Source organism: Nicotiana tabacum, chromosome 1 (genome assembly GCF_000715075.1).
Source record: "Nicotiana tabacum cultivar K326 chromosome 1, ASM71507v2, whole genome shotgun sequence".
Lineage (NCBI taxonomy): Eukaryota > Viridiplantae > Streptophyta > Magnoliopsida > Solanales > Solanaceae > Nicotiana > Nicotiana tabacum.
Window position 1 is genome coordinate 101,798,535 of NC_134080.1, and position 6,935 is coordinate 101,805,469.

Here is a 6,935-nt window from a genome sequence, read left to right on the forward strand (position 1 = left end):
AAGAAAACCTTGCGGCGTTATTTCTTCTGTATCTCTTTCTATGTCGAATTTGGCCAGGTGAACTGGTCTTTGAGTTGGTAGGAATCCTTAGATTCGTGATATGGCCCTGGGGCTCATTAGACTGGCCCGTAGGCTCTTACGCACTTAGTTGATGCGACCTTTTACGTGTGGCTCTGAGGCTCATTAGGCTGGCAACAATGACTCTTATGCCTCGGGTTGAATCGACCTCTTATGTGGGCTGGTGACAATGGCTCTTATGCCTTTCCCTTAGGCATATTTAGTTAACTATTTTGGGTTCAGTCTCTAAGTCGGGTTTCGACTTGAGCTCATTCGACCCTCAAGTTTTTGGATTTGTGTGGGCTGACGACAGTGGCTCTTATGCCTTGCCCTTATGCATATTTAGTTAACTATTTTGGGTTCAGTCTCCAAGTTGGGTTTCAACTTGAGCTCATTCGACCCTCAAGTTTTCGAATTTGTGTGGGCTGGCGACAATGGCTCTTACGCCTTGGGTTGAAGCGACCTTTTATAGGCTTTGGTCTTCCTCATTAAGGACTTTTTGAAATAATTTTTGCCTGACTCTTCAATGGTTCGAGAAGAACCTCGATTATGAGTCGTTATGTGGCGATGATCGAGCACCTCGGGAGGTTTGGCTCGGAGGCTGAGTATCTCAAAGCCTGTGATTTGGAGTTGACATGGTCAAAGCTCTTTTGCCTATGTCGAGGGTAGCCTGTTTAACCGGTTCTTTTCGAAGTAGATTCGAAGTGATTGAAGGCTTGTGATTTTGTAGCGACGGTTGGGCGTCCCCGAGTCGCGTTAGTTTAGCTGGTAAAGCATTATGACCGTAGTCATTTGTGCTTGTCCAGAGCCATTTTTGATCTCAAGTGAAGTAGTTTCGGCATCTATATCGAGGGTATGCCTTTTAGGGGTCTTACAAGTTCGATATATAGCCTTAACTTTGAGATCGAGTTTACGCCTTTAGTAAGGTCTTACAAAATTTTCATGCCTTTGAGGTCTTATAGTTTTTAGATACTTGGTACAAGTATGGTTCATGCCTTGCTTGAGGTCTTACAGATGCTGTTGCTGCCTTATGTAGGTCTTACAAGACCGAGTTTGCCCGCTCGGGGTCTTATGGCCTCAGGTTTTTAATGAATGGTTATTGGCGATAGTCCCCGAGTCATCGAGGGTGTCCTGGCTCGGGAGTCGTTACTTGTAAACTTGGTATTGCCTCATTGAGGGCTTACAATTTCGGAAATTCCGACCCTGAGGTCGTGTGATTTTTGAGATTTTGACGCCAGTCCCTGAGTGTTCAGGACACTTTCGGCCTTGGATACATTTCGTGATTTTCATGTTGCCTCGTTGAGGGCTTATGAGTTTGGAGTCCCGACCCAGAGGTCGTTCAGGTGTTGAATTGTTGACGCCAGTCCCCGTGTGTTCGGTACGTTTTCGATGGAGGAGTAGTTTTTGCGAAGATGCCGAGTTTCTTTTAGAGCATAAGATGCTTTGATAAAAGATATTCTTTGAATACTTGGTACAAGTATACATGTTTTTGCTGTCGGGGGCCTGTCTATACGGGCGCGGTTCACTCGACCGTTTGGCCCGGTACATCTTTTTCCTATTAGGGCCCCATTTGGCGTTTCTTGGTTTTTCCGAGTGAATGGCCTTCCGGGGGGATGCCCCCCAGTGTGTGAGGTTGATTGCAAAAGAAACCTTGAATACTTGTTGAGTCTTCCTTAGGTAGCATGTGGATGTTGCCTCATTAAAAACCTTGCTGGTAAAACCCTTTTGGGGACAAAAACTCGGTCGAAGGAAAAGAGTGCAATGGATGCTTTGAAACCTTAGGGTCTTCGGGCTGGGTTAGCGCTTTGCTACTTCGGTCGGGCGCCTGCGTTAGGGTTAGTATGAAATATAAAATGAAAAGGGAAAGGGTTATACCTTAGTATGGGACGTGCCGATGACATTTCGAGGTCCGATATGTTCTACTCGCTTGTGACGTGGACGCGGCACGGTCCTTTGCTTTGTTTAATCGGGCTTAATCGAAGGTGTAGTTTGATTACCCTTTGGCCCCTTTGGGGTGTAGGTATTGGTGCCGATGCCATATCGTGCACCGCGAACATTTCTCTTACCGCATGCTGTTCCCCACAGATGGTTTTAATTCCATCCTTTGTGGGGAATTTCATCATTTGGTGGAGGGTGGATGGTACTGCTCTCATGCAGTGTATCCACGGCCTCCCGAACAAGGCGTTGTACCTCATGTCTCCTTTGATGACATGGAATTTGACATTCTGGGTTGTGCTGGCCACGTTGACTGGGAGGGTGATTTCTCCTTTCGTTGTTTCACTTGCCATATTGAATCCATTTGAGGACTCGAGTGGCGGGCACGATTTGGTCAAGCAGTCTGAGCTGCTCTATTACCCTGGACCTGATAATATTGGCCGAGCTACCTGGATCCACGAGTACATAGTTTATTTGAAATGTATTTACAAGGAAAGAGATTAGCAGTGCATCATTGTGGGGTTGAGACAAGGTCTCGGTGTCCTCTTCGCTGAATGTGAGGGCATCCTCAGGTATATACCCCCGGGTTCGCTTTTCTCTGGTGATGGATATTTTTGTCCTTCTCATCACGGGTACCTGTGGGTCATTGATGCCTCCCAAGATCATGTGGATTACATGCTGTGGCTCATTTGTTTCGTTCTTCTTGGCCGCCTCTATTTCTCGGAACTGATTTTTGGCTCAGTCACTGAGGAATTCCCGGAGGTGACCTTTGTTAAGTAGTCGGGCTACCTCTTCTCGGAGTTGGTGGCAATCCTCGGTCTTGTGGCCGTGCGTGTTGTGAAATTCACACACTAAGTTATGATTCCTTTGCGAAGGATCTGATTGTACAGGCCTGGGCCATCTGGTATCTTTGATTTTACTGATGGCGAACACGATGTCCGATACATCAACGTTGAAGTTGTATTCTGATAAGCGAGGTGCCTCCGTTGGCCCTGCGTTCCTATCGAATCTGGCTCTGTTAATGAGTCCCCGAGGATTCTATCCTCGGTCTATCCTTCGATCGTTGCGGGTGTTTGCGCCTCAGGGCATTCCTTCTGTCTTCGTTGTATGGCTGATATCTTTCTTTATTTAGCTTTGGCTCCTTCGACAGAAGCCTGCTTGGGTATACTGAGCCCGAGGGGGCTCCTAGCTGGTCATCTTCGACCCTGATCTTCGACTGATATTGGTTGTGGACGTTCGACCAGGTCACAACGGGATACTCGACCAAATTATGTTTCAACTTCTTTGAAGCCACCGAGCTTCGTTCATTCAGACCTTGAGTGAAGGCCTGCACTGCCCAGTCGTCGGAGACTGGCGGTAGTTCCATCCATTCCATTTGAAAACGAGATACAAACTCTCACATCATTTCGTTCTCCCTCTGCATGATCTTGAACACGTCAGATTTCCTTGTTGCTACTTTGATGGCACCGGCATGTGCCTTTATGATAGAGTCTGCCAGCATGGCAAATGAGTCTATGGAGTTAGGAGCTAGGCTGTGATACCACATCATGGCCCCATTTGAGAGTGTTTCCATGAACTTCTTTAGTAAAACAGACTCGATCTTGTCGTCCTTTATGTCGTTGCCCTTCACAACGCAAGTGTAAGTAATGACGTGCTAATTGGGGTTTTAGCCCCACTGTGGGAGCCAAACTATTTACCATGAAAATGGTAATAACAATTAAATTTGATTATGGGACTCTAAAAATACGTGATCTATTTTTATGCTAGTTGTTAAGCAGTTGATGCTATGTATGTGAGACTTAGAAACGAAATGAGAGTTAAGGATAAGGTGAGACCAAACCGATAGGTTAATTATCAGGGCCTCGAGCTTGTTGATTCGGGGGCCTCGAGGTCGATTCCGGAGATCGGCTAGGAGCTATCGAAGGTGGTCGAAGTATGACTAATAGTTACAATAAAATCAACGAAGGCTCTTTATAGCCAATGATATGCTCAATAAATGATGAACAATAACGGAGATAATAAATGGAAGTAATAATCTCAAGAGAGTATGTTAGAAAGCAGAGAGAATGTTTTTGTTTATTTAGTATGGAGCAATCAGTCCTTACAATGTGGTAAGGACCCCCTTTATATAAAAAATGGGGGATCCTATCATAGTACAAACACATTTATTACAAAGATATGGAGATGGGACAGCTAGTCGACGTCATGATGCGGGCTCAGACTAGCCTTGTCACGACCCAAAACGATGGGCCGCGACGGGCGCCTGAGTCCTACCTGTCAAACACCCCTAAGCATGCGTCTAAAATATGAACCTGAATAACATCTGCTGCATTACAAAATTAACATACGTGAAAGAAGCCAGCCATCAAGGCATATGTACGTATACAGGCAGAATACAGTGGGCGAGCCGGCAAGGCTACTATAGACGACTACACATAAAAACTAAAAGCCGACAAGGCCACGTACAACCCAACTAGACATACTATCTACAGACCTCTAACAAAAACATAACTGTACAAAGACGGGACTGAGCCACGTCATACTCATATACATATATATGTACAAACGTATCGTACCAATATCAAAAGCAGCTCCGAATCAAATGGAGCATGCCAACTCTCGCTGATCAGGGATCCTAAGAAAGAGGACCGTCAGCTTTCCTACCTGCACCTGAACGCAGGCCCCGTGGAATAGGGCGTCAGTACGAAAAATGTACTGAGTATGTAAGGCATGGAAATTAGTACATAATAGACATAGATGAAACATGGAATACTGAAACACATCTTTAAATCTAAATAACTTTGTAAATTTTGAAACGTTTATAACATCATGCACGTGCGTGTAAATGCCATGCCATGCATAGGTATGGATGTACATAATATCATCAAACCACTGAGGGCATCTCATCATATCATCTCGGCCACTGTGGGCAATATCATCAACATACACCAGCTGATCAAGTGGTGGTGCGTATATAACGCCATAACCTTTTCCATATCCCATATACATATATATACATACATATATATGCGTATATAATGCCATTTGAATACATACATATATACGCGTATATAACGCCATCTGATCATGGGTCAATGCACATGTATAAATGAGTGAAATGCATGAAAAATACGTAATAATCTCGATACTCCTTCCGGATAAACTTTTCCAACTACGTATTATTCTGAGACCAATGAACAGAAGATAATGATAATTCTCATGGGAAATCAAGAATATAGACACCCCTACTATTTCTATGAATAGAGTAATTTATAGAAATTGTGTATTTGCTCATTTTTTCAGTATAATTTGGACCATGCCAAAAGAAAGAAGGGAGGACGTTAACATACTTGTTCCTAGAATTATTTGAACGAATCTGCATCTGCGAAACATGGACGAAATTCTTCTAAAGAAGCCAAACCAATGTTCAAGGAATTTCAAAATTTTGGCTAAGGATTTTTGGACGAAATGACTTCTGTTTCTCACATTTTTGGTTTGGATTGCTTTGAAATTGCAAGAATTGCTTGCTTCTGTCCAACATGTCCTTGTTTGATCAGAGACAAATTGTTTTGGTTTTGAAATTTTAATTGAAAGGTTGCTAAAGACTTTGAATTGGTTTTCTGTTTTTGTAAACCAAGAAAGGACTTATGTTAAAAGTTAATCTTGTTCCATGTTTATGAAGTTTGCTTCAAGCTTCAGTCACTTTTCGGAAAGGATTTTTGATATTACATCAAATTCCTTTTAAACTTCAAGACTTATCTTGTTAATTCAATTTGGCCACCTATAACCATGTTTAATAAGTTACCTTCTCAATTAGTGGCCTTGTGCCATGTTTTTGGGGTTAATTTTATTAATTTTTACCCACTTATTAGTTAACCGGGTAATGTTTCGTTACCCGATAATTAATCCATTACCCGCATAATTTACAAATTACTTAAAAATTCTATTTATTTTGAATAATGCTTTATATATTATACTACCATGGTCATATGGTACCTTGCATGGTACTAGTTCATAATTATCGGGTATTATCACTCGACCCGTATTTTATTCCAAATTGGCCACTTTCAACGCAACTCGTTTTCTTAAATCCGTGTACCACTTTATCCTTCATAACACTTATTTATCGCTTGTTATAAATATCGTAAGTACGTTAACGTCAAAATGATCTCATCCTCGAGTCTACGTCGGTTAACCGAATACGAAACTTTTAACGTACGAAAATGCAAGATGTAACATCCTTCCCCCCTTAGAAACATTCATCCTCGAATGTTCCACTCTCTGTGATCCGTATAACTTTGGCAAGGTCACATTTTTTAACAACACTACTACCAACTCTCCCCGTAGAAGCTTAATAATTCAACGACACATAGGACAATGACAATAATCAACAGAAAAATTTATACACGCACCTTGAGGTTATGACGTCTCAGTCAGACCCTTCTCTGGAAGAGGAAATAGGTAGGGATATCTAGACTTCATGTCTTCCTCGGCCTCCCAAGTCATTTCTTCTACATTGCTGTTCCTCCAAAGCACTTTCACGGAGGCTACCTCCTTATTCCGCAGCTTGCGAATTTGTCGGTCTAGAATGGCAACCGGAATTTCCTTGTATGACAAGTCCTCTGTAATCTGCATCATTCGTGGGCACTACTCGGGTAGGATTGCCAACGAACTTTCGTAACATAGATACGTGAAAAACTGGATGGACAGACTCCAATTTCGAGGGCAATTCTAACTCATAAGCTACTCGGCGCACTCTACGAATGATCCTATAAGGCCCAATATATCGTGGGCTAAGTTTACCCTTTTTTCCAAATCTCATCACACCCTTCATAGGCGACACCTTCAAGAATACCCAGTCATCAACCCCGAACTCTAAATCTCGACGTCTCATGTCTGAATATGACTTCTTACGACTCTGAGCTGTCAATAGTCGATCCCAG